This window comes from Rhipicephalus microplus, chromosome 4 (assembly GCF_043290135.1).
Source record: "Rhipicephalus microplus isolate Deutch F79 chromosome 4, USDA_Rmic, whole genome shotgun sequence".
In the NCBI taxonomy this organism is placed as follows: domain Eukaryota; kingdom Metazoa; phylum Arthropoda; class Arachnida; order Ixodida; family Ixodidae; genus Rhipicephalus; species Rhipicephalus microplus.
In genome coordinates, this window is record NC_134703.1 from 231,787,000 (window position 1) to 231,802,393 (window position 15,394).

The window sequence follows — 15,394 nt, forward strand, 5'->3', positions numbered from 1 at the left end:
ACCTCCAACCTTTCGGTTAAAAGCCGATCGCGCTAGCCAATCGCGCCACGGAGACAGTCCTGCTCCACTTTCACCACCATTAGGACATATCTTCAAAGCTATTAGTGCAAAGAAAAAAGCAACACGCCATTCCCGGGAGGGCTCGAAACTCCAACCCTTCGGTTTACAGCCGATCGCGCTAGCCCATTGCGCCACGAGGACAGTCTTGCTCCACTCTCACCACCATCAGAACATATCTTCAAAGCTATCAGCACAAAGAAAAATCAAGCGCCGCACCACCACCGGGTGGGCTCGAACCTCCAACCTTTCGGTTAACAGCCGATCGCGCTAGCCAATTGCGCCAGGGAGACAGTCCTGCTCCACTCTCACCACCATCAGAACATATCTTCAAAGCTATCAGCCCAAAGAAAAAAAAGCACCGCACCACCACCGGGTGGGCTCGAACCTCCAACCTTTCGGTTAACAGACGATCGCGCTAGCCAATTGCGCCACGAAGACAGTCCTGCTGCACTCTCACCACCATCAGAACATATCTTCAAAGCTATTACCGCAAAGAAAAAAGCAACACACCACTCCCGGGAGGGCTCGCAATTCCAACCTTTCGTTTAACAGCCGATCGCGCTAGCCCATTGCGCCACGGAGACAGTCTTGCTCCACTCTCACCACCATCGGAACACTTCTTCAAACAATCAACGCAGAGAAAAAAAAACGCCGCACCACCACCGGGTGGGCTCGAAACTCCAACATTTCGGTTGACAGCCGATCGTGCTTGCCCATTGCGCCACGGGGACAGTCTTGCTACACTCTCACCACCATCAGAACATATCTTCAAAGCTATCAGCGCAAAGAAATAAAAGCGCCGCACCACCACCGGGTGGGCTCGAACCTTCATTCTTTCGGTTAACAGCCGATCGCGCAAGCCAATTGCGCCACGGAGACAGTCCTGCTCCACACTCACCACCATCAGAATATATCTTCAAAGCTATCAGCGCAAAGAAAAAAGGAACACACCACTCCCGGGAGGGCTCAAAACTCCAATCTTTCGGTTAACAGCCGATCGCGCTAGCCAATTGCGCCACGGAGACAGTCCTGCTCTACTCTCACCACCATCAGAACATATCTTCAAAGCTATCAGTGCAAAGAAAAAAAAGCGCCGCACCACCCCCGGGGGGTGCTCGAACCTCCAACCTTTCGGTTAACAGCCGATCGCGCAAGCCAATTGCGCCACGAAGACAGTCCTGCTCCACTCTCACCACCATCAGAACATATCTTCAAAGCTATCAGTGCAAAGAAAAAAAGCAACACACCACTCCCGGGAGGGTTCGAAACTCCAACCTTTCGGTTAACAGCCAATCGCGCTAGCCAATTGCGCCACGGAGACAGTCTTGCTCCACTCTCACCACCATCAGAACATATCATCAAAGCTATCACCACAAAGAAAAAAAAGCGCCGCACCACCATCGGGTGGGCTCGAAACTCCAACCTTTCGGTTAACAGCCGATCGCGCTAGCCAATTGCGCCATGGAGACAGTCGTGCTCCACTCTCACCACAATCAGAACATATCTTCGAAGCTATTACCACAAAGAAAAAAGCAACACACCGCTCCTGGGAGGGCTCGAACCTCCAACCTTTCGGTTAAAAGCCGATCGCGCAAGCCAATTGCGCCACGGAGACAGTCCTGCTCCACTCTCACCACCATCAGAACATATATTCAAAGCTATCAGTGCAAAGAAAAAAGCAACACACCACTCCCGGGAGCGCTCGAAACTCCAACCTTTCGGTTAACAGCCGATCGCGCTAGCCCATTCCGCCACGGGGACAGTCGTGCTCCACTCTCACCACCGTCAGACCATTTCTTCAGAGCTATCGCCCCAAAGAAAGAAAAAGCGCCGCACCACCACCGGGTGGGCTCGAACCTCCAACCTTTCGGTTAACAGCCGATCGCGCTAGCCAATTGCGCCATGGAGACAGTCTTGCTCCACTCTCACCACCATCAGAACATATCTTCAAAGCTATCAGCGCAAAGAAAAAAAGCGCCGCACCACCACCGGGTGGGCTCGAAACTCAAACCTTTCGGTTAACAGCCGATCGCGCTAGCCAATTGCGCCATGGAGACAGTCCTGCTCCACTCTCACCACCATCAGAACATATCTTCAAAGCTATTACCACAAAGAAAAAAGCAACACACCACCACCGGGTGGGCTCGAACCTCCAACCTTTCGGTTAACAGCCGATCGCGCTAGCCAATTGCGCCAGGGAGACAGTCCTGCTCCACTCTCACCGCCATCAGAACATATCTTCAAAGCTATCAGCCCAAAGAAAAAAAAAGCACCGCACCACCACCGGGTGGGCTCGAACCTCCAACCATTCGTTTAACAGCCAATCGCGCTAGCCAATTGCGCCACGGAGACAGTCCTGCTCCACTCTCACCACCATCAGAACATATCTTCAAAGCTATCAGCACAAAGAAAAAAAAGCGCCGCACCACCACCGGGTGGGCTCGAAACTCCAACCTTTCGGTTAACAGCCGATCGCGCTAGCCAATTGCGCCATGGAGACAGTCCTGCTCCACTCTCACTACCCTCAGAAGATATCTTCAAAGCGATTACCACAAAGAAAAAAGCAACACACCACTCCTAGGAGGGCTCGAACCTCCAACCTTTTGGTTAACAGCCGATCGCGCAAGCCAATTGGCCACGGAGACAGTCCTGCTCCACTCTCACCACCATCAGAACATAATTCAATGCTATTACCACAAAGAAAAAAGCAACACACCACTCCTGGGAGGGCTCGACACTCCAACCTTTCGGTTAACAGCCGATCGCGCTAGCCCATTGCGCCACGGAGATTGCCTTGCTCAACTCTCAACACCATCAGAACACATCTTCAAAGCTATTAGTGCAAAGAAAAAAAGCGCCGCACCACCACCGGGGGGGCTCGAACCTCCAACCTTTCGGTTAAAAGCCGATCGCGCTAGCCAATCGCGCCACGGAGACAGTCCTGCTCCACTTTCACCACCATCAGAACATATCTTCAAAGCTATTAGTGCAAAGAAAAAAGCAACACACCATTCCCGGGAGGGCTCGAACCTTCAACTTTTTGGTTAACAGCCGATCGCGCTAGCCAATGGCGCCACGGGGACAGTCCTGCTCCACTCTCACCACCGTCAGAACATTTCTTCAGAGCTATGAGCCCTAAGAAAAAAAGCGCCGCACCACCACCGGGTGGGCTCGAACCTCCATCCTTTCGGTTAACAGCCGATCGCGCTAGCCAATTGCGCCACAGAGACAGTCGTGCTCCACTCTCACCACCGTCAGACCATTTCTTCAGAGCTATCGCCCCAAAGAAAGAAAAAGCGCCGCACCGCCACCGGGAGGGCTCGAACCTCCAACCTTTCGGTTAACAGCCGATCGCGCTAGCCAATTGCGCCACGGAGACAGTCCTGCTCCACTCTCACCACTATCAGAACATATCTTCAAAGCTATCAGTGCAAAGAAAAAAAAGCGCCGCACCACCACCGGGTGGTGCTCGAACCTCCAACCTTTCGGTTAACAGCCGATCGCGCAAGCCAATTGCGCCACGAAGACAGTCATGCTCCACTCTCACCACCTTCAGAACATATCTTCAAAGCTATCAGTGCAAAGAAAAAAGCAACACGCCACTCCCGGGAGGGTTCGAAACTCCAACCTTTCGGTTAACAGCCAATCGCGCTAGCCAATTGCGCCACGGAGACAGTCCTGCTCCACTCTCACCACCATCAGAACATATCTTCAAAGCTATCAGTGCAAAGAAAAAAGCAACACACCACTCCCGGGAGGGCTCGAAACTCCAACCTTTCGGTTAACAGCCGATCGCGCTAGCCAATTGCGCCACAGAGACAGTCGTGCTCCACTCTCACCACCGTCAGACCATTTCTTCAGAGCTATCGCCCCAAAGAAAGAAAAAGCGCCGCACCGCCACCGGGAGGGCTCGAACCTCCAACCTTTCGGTTAACAGCCAATCGCGCTAGCCAATTGCGCCACGGAGACAGTCCTGCTCCATTCTCACCACCGTCAGAACATTTCTTCAGAGCTATCGCCCCAAAGAAAGAAAAAGCGCCGCACCGCCACCGGGTGGGCTCGAACCTCCAACCTTTCGGTTAACAGCCGATCGCGCTAGCCAATTGCGCCACGGAGACAGTCCTGCTCCATTCTCACCACCATCAGAACATATCTTCAAAGCTATCAGCCCAAAGAAAAAAAAGCGCCGCACCACCACCGGGTGGGCTCGAACCTCCAACCTTTCGGTTAACAGCTGATCACGCAAGCCAATTGCGCCACGGAGACAGTGCTGCTCCACTCTCACCACTATCAGAACATATCTTCAAAGCTATCAGTGCAAAGAAAAAAAAGCGCCGCACCACCACCGGGTTGTGCTCGAACCTGCAACCTTTCGGTTAATAGCCGATCGCGCAAGCCAATTGCGCCACGAAGACAGTCATGCTCCACTCTCACCACCATCAGAACATATCTTCAAAGCTATCAGTGCAAAGAAAAAAGCAACACACCACTCCCGGGAGGGTTCGAAACTCCAACCTTTCGGTTAACAGCCAATCGCGCTAGCCAATTGCGCCACGGAGACAGTCCTGCTCAACTCTCACCACCATCAGAACATATCATCAAAGCTATCACCACAAAGAAAAAAAAGCGCCACACTACCATCGGGTGGGCTCGAAACTCCAACCTTTCGGTTAACAGCCTATCGCGCTAGCCAATTGCGCCATGGAGACAGTCGGGCTCCACTCTCACCACCATCAGAACATATCTTCAAAGCTATCAGCCCAAAGAAAAAAAAGCACCGCACCACCACCGGGTGGGCTCGAACATCCAACCTTTCGTTTAACAGCCAATCGCGCAAGCCAATTGCGCCAAGGAGACAGTCCTGCTCCACTCTCACCACCATCACAACATATCTTCAAAGCTATCAGCACAAAGAAAAAAAAGCGCCGCACCACCCCCGGGTGGGCTCGAAACTCCAACCTTTCGGTTAACAGCCGATCGCGCTAGCCAATTGCGCCATGGAGACAGTCCTGCTCCACTCTCACCACCATCAGAACATAATTCAAAGCTATTACCACAAAGAAAAAAGCAACACACCACTCCTGGGAGGGCTCGACACTCCAACCTTTCGGTTAACAGCCGATCGCGCTAGCCCATTGCGCCACGGAGATAGCCTTGCTCCACTCTCAACACCATCAGAACATATCTTCAAAGCTATCAGCGCAAAGAAAAAAAGCACCCCACCACCACCGGGTGGGCTCGAACCTCCAACCTTTCGGTTAAAAGCCGATCGCGCTAGCCAATCGCGCCACGGAGACAGTCCTGCTCCACTTTCACCACCATTAGGACATATCTTCAAAGCTATTAGTGCAAAGAAAAAAGCAACACACCATTCCCGGGAGGGCTCGAAACTCCAACCCTTCGGTTTACAGCCGATCGCGCTAGCCCATTGCGCCACGAGGATAGTCTTGCTCCACTCTCACCACCATCAGAACATATCTTCAAAGCTATCAGCACAAAGAAAAATCAAGCGCCGCACCACCACCGGGTGGGCTCGAACCTCCAACCTTTCGGTTAACAGCCGATCGCGCTAGCCAATTGCGCCAGGGAGACAGTCCTGCTCCACTCTCACCACCATCAGAACATATCTTCAAAGCTATCAGCCCAAAGAAAAAAAAGCACCGCACCACCACCGGGTGGGCTCGAACCTCCAACCTTTCGGTTAACAGACGATCGCGCTAGCCAATTGCGCCACGAAGACAGTCCTGCTGCACTCTCACCACCATCAGAACATATCTTCAAAGCTATTACCGCAAAGAAAAAAGCAACACACCACTCCCGGGAGGGCTCGCAATTCCAACCTTTCGGTTAACAGCCGATCGCGCTAGCCCATTGCGCCACGGAGACAGTCTTGCTCCACTCTCACCACCATCGGAACACTTCTTCAAACAATCAACGCAGAGAAAAAAAACGCCGCACCACCACCGGGTGGGCTCGAAACTCCAACATTTCGGTTGACAGCCGATCGTGCTTGCCCATTGCGCCACGGGGACAGTCTTGCTACACTCTCACCACCATCAGAACATATCTTCAAAGCTATCAGCGCAAAGAAATAAAAGCGCCGCACCACCACCGGGTGGGCTCGAACCTCCATTCTTTCGGTTAACAGCCGATCGCGCAAGCCAATTGCGCCACGGAGACAGTCCTGCTCCACACTCACCACCATCAGAATATATCTTCAAAGCTATCAGCGCAAAGAAAAAAGGAACACACCACTCCCGGGAGGGCTCGAAACTCCAATCTTTCGGTTAACAGCCGATTGCGCTAGCCAATTGCGCCACGGAGACAGTCCTGCTCTACTCTCACCACCATCAGAACATATCTTCAAAGCTATCAGCCCAAAAAAAAAGCGCCGCACCACCACCGGGTGGGCTCGAGCCTCCAAATTTTCTGTTAACAGCCGATCACGCTAGCCAATTGCGTCACGGAGACAGTCCTGCTCTACTCTCACCACCATCAGAACATATCTTCACAGCTATCAGCCCCCAGAAAAAAAGCGCCGCACCACCACCGGGTGGGCTCGAACCTCTAACTTTTCGGTTAACAGCCGATCGCGCTAGCCAAGTGCGCCACAGAGACAGTCGTGCTCCTCTCTCAACCATTGTCAGACCATTTCTTCAGAGCTATCACCCCAAAGAAAAAAAAGCGCCGCACCACCCCCGAGTGGGCACGAACCTCCAACCTTTCGGTTAACAGCCGATCACGCAAGCCAATTGCGCCACGGAGACAGTCCTGCTCCACTCTCACCACTATCAGAACATATCTTCAAAGCTATCAGTGCAAAGAAAAAAAAGTGCCGCACCACCACCGGGTGGTGCTCGAACCTCCAACCTTTCGGTTAACAGCCGATCGCGCAAGCCAATTGCGCCACGAAGACAGTCATGCTCCACTCTCACCACCATCAGAACATATCTTCAAAGCTATCAGTGCAAAGAAAAAAGCAACACACCACTCCCGGGAGGGTTCGAAACTCCAACCTTTCGGTTAACAGCCAATCGCGCTAGCCAATTGCGCCACGGAGACAGTCCTGCTCCACTCTCACCACCATCAGAACATATTATCAAAGCTATCACCACAAAGAAAAAAAAGCGCCGCACCACCATCGGGTGGGCTCGAAACTCCAACCTTTCGGTTAACAGCCGATCGCGCTAGCCAATTGCGCCATGGAGACAGTCGTGCTCCACTCTCACCACCATCAGAACATATCTTCAAAGCTATTACCACAAAGAAAAAAGCAACACACCACTCCTGGGAGGGCTCGAACCTCCAACCTTTCGGTTAACAGCCGATTGCGCAAGCCAATTGCGCCACGGAGACAGTCCTGCTCCACTCTCACCACCATCAGAACATATCTTCAAAGCTATCAGTGCAAAGAAAAAAGCAACACACCACTCCCGGGAGGGCTCGAAACTCCAACCTTTCGGTTAACAGCCGATCGCGCTAGCCAATTGCGCCACAGAGACAGTCGTGCTCCACTCTCACCACCGTCAGACCATTTCTTCAGAGCTATCGCCCCAAAGAAAGAAAAAGCGCCGCACCGCCACCGGGAGGGCTCGAACCTCCAACCTTTCGGTTAACAGCCGATCGCGCTAGCCAATTGCGCCACGGAGACAGTCCTGCTCCATTCTCATCACCGTCAGAACATTTCTTCAGAGCTATCAGCCCAAAGAAAAAAAAGCGCCGCACCACCACCGGGTGGGCTCGAAACTCCAACCTTTCGGTTAACAGCCGATCGCGCTAGCCAATTGCGTCACGGAGACAGTCCTGCTCTACTCTCACCACCATCAGAACATATCTTCAAAGCTATCAGCCCCCAGAAAAAAAGCGCCGCACCACCACCGGGTGGGCTCGAACCTCTAACTTTTCGGTTAACAGCCGATCGCGCTAGCCAATTGCGCCACAGAGACAGTCGTGCTCCTCTCAACCACCGTCAGACCATTTCTTCAGAGCTATCACCCCAAAGAAAAAAAAGCGCCGCACCACCCCCGAGTGGGCACGAACCTCCAACCTTTCGGTTAACAGCCGATCACGCAAGCCAATTGCGCCACGGAGACAGTCCTGCTCCACTCTCACCACTATCAGAACATATCTTCAAAGCTATCAGTGCAAAGAAAAAAAAAGTGCCGCACCACCACCGGGTGGTGCTCGAACCTCCAACCTTTCGGTTAACAGCCGTCCGCGCAAGCCAATTGCGCCACGAAGACAGTCCTGCTCCACTCTCACCACAATCAGAACATATCTTCAAAGCTATCAGTGCAAAGAAAAAAGCAACACACCACTCCCGGGAGGGTTCGAAACTCCAACCTTTCGGTTAACAGCCAATCGCGCTAGCCAAATGCGCCACGGAGACAGTCCTGCTCCACTCTCACCACCATCAGAACATATCATCAAAGCTATCACCACAAAGAAAAAAAAGCGCCGCACCACCATCGGGTGGGCTCGAAACTCCAACCTTTCGGTTAACAGCCGATCGCGCTAGCCAATTGCGCCATGAAGACAGTCGTGCTCCACTCTCACAACCATCAGAACATATCTTCAAAGCTATTACCACAAAGAAAAAAGCAACACACCAATCCTGGGAGGGCTCGAACCTCCAACCTTTCGGTTAACAGCCGATCGCGCAAGCCAATTGCGCCACGGAGACAGTCCTGCTCCACTCTCACCACCATCAGAACATATCTTCAAAGCTATCAGTGCAAAGAAAAAAGCAACACACCACTCCCGGGAGGGCTGGAAACTCCAACCTTTCGGTTAACAGCCGATCGCGCTAGCCCATTCCGCCACGGGGACAGTCGTGCTCCACTCTCACCACCGTCAGACCATTTCTTCAGAGCTATCGCCCCAAAGAAAGAAAAAGCACCGCACCACCACCGGGTGGGCTCGAACCTCCAACCTTTCGGTTAACAGCCGATCGCGCTAGCCAATTGCGCCACGGAGACAGTCCTGCTCCACTCTCACCACCATCAGAACATATCTTCAAAGCTATCAGTGCAAAGAAAAAAGCAACACACCACTCCCGGGATGGCTCGAAACTCCAACCTTTCGGTTAACAGCCGATCGGGCTAACCCATTGCGCCACGGGGATAGTCTTGCTCCACTCTCACCACCATCAGAACATATCTTCAAAGCTATCAGCGCAAAGAAAAAAAAGCGCCGCACCACCACCGGGTGGGCTCGAACCTCCAACCTTTCGGTTAACAGCCGATTGCGCTAGCCAATTGCGCCAGGGAGACAGTCCTGCTCCACTCTCACCGCCATCAGAACATATCTTCAAAGCTATCAGCCCAAAGAAAAAAAAGCACCGCACCACCACCGGGTGGGCTCGAACCTCCAACCTTTCGTTTAACAGCCAATCGCGCAAGCCAATTGCGCCAAGGAGACAGTCCTGCTCCACTCTCACCACCATCAGAACATATCTTCAAAGCTATCAGCACAAAAAAAAAAAGCGCCGCACCACCACAGGGTGGGCTCGAAACTCCAACCTTTTGGTTAACAGCAGATCGCGCAAGCCAATTTCGCCACGGAGACAGTCTTGCTCCACTCTCACCACCATCAGAACATATCTTCAAAGCTATCAGCACAAAGAAAAAAAAGCGCCGCACCACCCCCGGGTGGGCTCGAAACTCCAACCTTTCGGTTAACAGCCGATCGCGCTAGCCAATTGCGCCATGGAGACAGTCCTGCTCCACTCTCACCACCATCAGAACATAATTCAAAGCTATTACCACAAAGAAAAAAGCAACACACCACTCCTGGGAGGGCTCGACACTCCAACCTTTCGGTTAACAGCCGATCGCGCTAGCCCATTGCGCCACGGAGATAGCCTTGCTCCACTCTCAACACCATCAGAACATATCTTCAAAGCTGTTAGCGCAAAGAAAAAAAGCACCGCACCACCACCGGGTGGGCTCGAACCTCCAACCTTTCGGTTAAAAGCCGATCGCGCTAGCCAATCGCGCCACGGAGACAGTCCTGCTCCACTTTCACCACCATTAGGACATATCTTCAAAGCTATTAGTGCAAAGAAAAAAGCAACACACCATTCCCGGGAGGGCTCGAAACTCCAACCCTTCGGTTTACAGCCGATCGCGCTAGCCCATTGCGCCACGAGGACAGTCTTGCTCCACTCTCACCACCATCAGAACATATCTTCAAAGCTATCAGCACAAAGAAAAATCAAGCGCCGCACCACCACCGGGTGGGCTCGAACCTCCAACCTTTCGGTTAACAGCCGATCGCGCTAGCCAATTGCGCCAGGGAGACAGTCCTGCTCCACTCTCACCACCATCAGAACATATCTTCAAAGCTATCAGCCCAAAGAAAAAAAAGCACCGCACCACCACCGGGTGGGCTCGAACCTCCAACCTTTCGGTTAACAGACGATCGCGCTAGCCAATTGCGCCACGAAGACAGTCCTGCTGCCCTCTCACCACCATCAGAACATATCTTCAAAGCTATTACCGCAAAGAAAAAAGCAACACACCACTCCCGGGAGGGCTCGCAATTCCAACCTTTCGGTTAACAGCCGATCGCGCTATCCCATTGCGCCACGGAGACAGTCTTGCTCCACTCTCACCACCATCGGAACACATCTTCAAACAATCAACGCAGAGAAAAAAAAACGCCGCACCACCACCGGGTGGGCTCGAAACTCCAACATTTCGGTTGACAGCCGATCGTGCTTGCCCATTGCGCCACGGGGACAGTCTTGCTACACTCTCACCACCATCAGAACATATCTTCAAAGCTATCAGCGCAAAGAAATAAAAGCGCCGCACCACCACCGGGTGGGCTCGAACCTCCATTCTTTCGGTTAACAGCCGATCGCGCAAGCCAATTGCGCCACGGAGACAGTCCTGCTCCACTCTCACCACCATCAGAATATATCTTCAAAGCTATCAGTGCAAAGAAAAAAGGAACACACCACTCCCGGGAGGGCTCGAAACTCCAATCTTTCGGTTAACAGCCGATCGCGCTAGCCCATTCCGCCACGGGGACAGTCGTGCTCCACTCTCACCACCGTCAGACCATTTCTTCAGAGCTATCGCCCCAAAGAAAGAAAAAGCACCGCACCACCACCGGGTGGGCTCGAACCTCCAACCTTTCGGTTAACAGCCGATCGCGCTAGCCAATTGCGCCACGGAGACAGTCCTGCTCCACTCTCACCACCATCGGAACATATCTTCAAAGCTATCAGTGCAAAGAAAAAAGCAACACACCACTCCCGGGATGGCTCGAAACTCCAACCTTTCGGTTAACAGCCGATCGGGCTAACCCATTGCGCCACGGGGACAGTCTTGCTCCACTCTCACCACCATCAGAACATATCTTCAAAGCTATCAGCGCAAAGAAAAAAAAGCGCCGCACCACCACCGGGTGGGCTCGAACCTCCAACCTTTCGGTTAACAGCCGATTGCGCTAGCCAATTGCGCCAGGGAGACAGTCCTGCTCCACTCTCACCGCCATCAGAACATATCTTCAAAGCTATCAGTCCAAAGAAAAAAAAGCACCGCACCTCCACCGGGTGGGCTCGAACCTCCAACCTTTCGTTTAACAGCCAATCGCGCAAGCCAATTGCGCCAAGGAGACAGTCCTGCTCCACTCTCACCACCATCAGAACATATCTTCAAAGCTATCAGCACAAAAAAAAGCGCCGCACCACCACAAGGTGGGCTCGAAACTCCAACCTTTTGGTTAACAGCCATCGCGCAAGCCAATTGCGCCACGGAGACAGTGCTGCTCCACTCTCACCACCATCAGAACATATCTTCAAAGCTATCAGCACAAAGAAAAAAAGCGCCGCACCACCCCCGGGTGGGCTCGAAACTCCAACCTTTTGGTTAACAGCCGATCGCGCTAGCCAATTGTGCCATGGAGACAGTCCTGCTCCACTCTCACCACCATCAGAAAATAATTCAAAGCTATTACTACAAAGAAAAAAGCAACACACCACTCCTGGGAGGGCTCGACACTCCAACCTTTCGGTTAACAGCCGATCGCGCTAGCCCATTGCGCCACGGAGATAGCCTTGCTCCACTCTCAACACCATCAGAACATATCTTCAAAGCTGTTAGCGCAAAGAAAAAAAGCACCGCACCACCACCGGGTGGGCTCGAACCTCCAACCTTTCGGTTAAAAGCCGATTGCGCTAGCCAATTGCGCCAGGGAGACAGTCCTGCTCCACTCTCACCGCCATCAGAACATATCTTCAAAGCTATCAGCCCAAAGAAAAAAAAGCACCGCACCACCACCGGGTGGGCTCGAACCTCCAACCTTTCGTTTAACAGCCAATCGCGCAAGCCAATTGCGCCAAGGAGACAGTCCTGCTCCACTCTCACCACCATCAGAACATATCTTCAAAGCTATCAGCACAAAGAAAAAAAAGCGCCGCACCACCACAGGGTGGGCTCGAAACTCCAACCTTTTGGTTAACAGCAGATCGCGCAAGCCAATTGCGCCACGGAGACAGTCTTGCTCCACTCTCACCACCATCAGAACATATCTTCAAAGCTATCAGCACAACGAAAAAAAAGCGCCGCACCACCCCCGGGTGGGCTCGAAACTCCAACCTTTCGGTTAACAGCCGATCGCGCTAGCCAATTGCGCCATGGAGACAGTCCTGCTCCACTCTCACCACCATCAGAACATAATTCAAAGCTATTACCACAAAGAAAAAACCAACACACCACTCCTGGGAGGGCTCGACACTCCAACCTTTCGGTTAACAGCCGATCGCGCTAGCCCATTGCGCCACGGAGATAGCCTTGCTCCACTCTCAACACCATCAGAACATATCTTCAAAGCTGTTAGCGCAAAGAAAAAAAGCACCGCACCACCACCGGGTGGGCTCGAACCTCCAACCTTTCGGTTAAAAGCCGATCGCGCTAGCCAATCGCGCCACGGAGACAGTCCTGCTCCACTTTCACCACAATTAGGACATATCTTCAAAGCTATTAGTGCAAAGAAAAAAGCAACACACCATTCCCGGGTGGGCTCGAACCTCCAACCTTTCGGTTAACAGACGATCGCGCTAGCCAATTGCGCCACGAAGACAGTCCTGCTGCACTCTCACCACCATCAGAACATATCTTCAAAGCTATTACCGCAAAGAAAAAAGCAACACACCACTCCCGGGAGGGCTCGCAATTCCAACCTTTCGGTTAACAGCCGATCGCGCTAGCCCATTGCGCCACGGAGACAGTCTTGCTCCACTCTCACCACCATCGGAACACATCTTCAAACAATCAACGCAGAGAAAAAAAAACGCCGCACCACCACCGGGTGGGCTCGAAACTCCAACATTTCGGTTGACAGCCGATCGTGCTTGCCCATTGCGCCACGGGGACAGTCTTGCTACACTCTCACCACCATCAGAACATATCTTCAAAGCTATCAGCGCAAAGAAATAAAAGCGCCGCACCACCACCGGGTGGGCTCGAACCTCCATTCTTTCGGTTAACAGCCGATCGCGCAAGCCAATTGCGCCACGGAGACAGTCCTGCTCCACACTCACCACCATCAGAATATATCTTCAAAGCTATCAGCGCAAAGAAAAAAGGAACACACCACTCCCGGGAGGGCTCGAAACTCCAATCTTTCGGTTAACAGCCGATCGCGCTAGCCAATTGCGCCACGGAGACAGTCCTGCTCTACTCTCACCACCATCAGAACATATCTTCAAAGCTATCAGCCCAAAGAAAAAAAAGCGCCGCACCACCACCGGGTGGGCTCGAGCCTCCAAATTTTCTGTTAACAGCCGATCACGCTAGCCAATTGCGTCACGGAGACAGTCCTGCTCTACTCTCACCACCATCAGAACATATCTTCAAAGCTATCAGCCCCCAGAAAAAAAGCGCCGCACCACCACCGGGTGGGCTCGAACCTCTAACTTTTCAGTTAACAGCCGATCGCGCTAGCCAATTGCGCCACAGAGACAGTCGTGCTCCTCTCAACCACCGTCAGACCATTTCTTCAGAGCTATCACCCCAAAGAAAAAAAAGCGCCGCACCACCCCCGAGTGGGCACGAACCTCCAACCTTTCGGTTAACAGCCGATCACGCAAGCCAATTGCGCCACGGAGACAGTCCTGCTCCACTCTCACCACTATCAGAACATATCTTCAAAGCTATCAGTGCAAAGAAAAAAAAAGTGCCGCACCACCACCGGGTGGTGCTCGAACCTCCAACCTTTCGGTTAACAGCCGTCCGCGCAAGCCAATTGCGCCACGAAGACAGTCCTGCTCCACTCTCACCACAATCAGAACATATCTTCAAAGCTATCAGTGCAAAGAAAAAAGCAACACACCACTCCCGGGAGGGTTCGAAACTCCAACCTTTCGGTTAACAGCCAATCGCGCTAGCCAATTGCGCCACGGAGACAGTCCTGCTCCACTCTCACCACCATCAGAACATATCATCAAAGCTATCACCACAAAGAAAAAAAAGCGCCGCACCACCACCGGGTGGGCTCGAAACTCCAACCTTTCGGTTAACAGCCGATCGCGCTAGCCAATTGCGCCATGAAGACAGTCGTGCTCCACTCTCACAACCATCAGAACATATCTTCAAAGCTATTACCACAAAGAAAAAAGCAACACACCAATCCTGGGAGGGCTCGAACCTCCAACCTTTCGGTTAACAGCCGATCGCGCAAGCCAATTGCGCCACGGAGACAGTCCTGCTCCACTCTCACCACCATCAGAACATATCTTCAAAGCTATCAGTGCAAAGAAAAAAGCAACACACCACTCCCGGGAGGGCTGGAAACTCCAACCTTTCGGTTAACAGCCGATCGCGCTAGCCCATTCCGCCACGGGGACAGTCGTGCTCCACTCTCACCACCGTCAGACCATTTCTTCAGAGCTATCGCCCCAAAGAAAGAAAAAGCACCGCACCACCACCGGGTGGGCTCGAACTTCCAACCTTTCAGTTAACAGCCGATTGCGCTAGCCAATTGCGCCAAGGAGACAGTCCTGCTCCACTCTCACCGCCATCAGAACATATCTTCAAAGCTATCAGTCCAAAGAAAAAAAAGCACCGCACCTCCACCGGGTGGGCTCGAACCTCCAACCTTTCGTTTAACAGCCAATCGCGCAAGCCAATTGCACCAAGGAGACAGTCCTGCTCCACTCTCACCACCATCAGAACATATCTTCAAAGCTATCAGCACAAAAAAAAGCGCCGCACCACCACAGGGTGGGCTCGAAACTCCAACCTTTTGGTTAACAGCCATCGCGCAAGCCAATTGCGCCACGGAGACAGTCCTGCTCCACTCTCACCACCGTCAGAACATATCT

At 52.6% G+C, this 15,394-nt stretch overlaps 2 non-coding genes across 2 annotated transcripts; both read right to left on the reverse strand.

The window, feature by feature from the left end:
• Nucleotides 1-3,365: 3,365 nt before the first annotated feature.
• On the reverse strand, nt 3,366-3,439 carry TRNAN-GUU (transfer RNA asparagine (anticodon GUU)). The gene has a single exon. It is a non-coding gene; the product is annotated as a tRNA-Asn (tRNA).
• A 4,198-nt stretch (nt 3,440-7,637) lies between these two features.
• TRNAN-GUU (transfer RNA asparagine (anticodon GUU)) lies at nt 7,638-7,711 on the reverse strand. Its single transcript has one exon. It is a non-coding gene; the product is annotated as a tRNA-Asn (tRNA).
• Between the last annotated feature and the right edge of the window lie 7,683 nt (nt 7,712-15,394).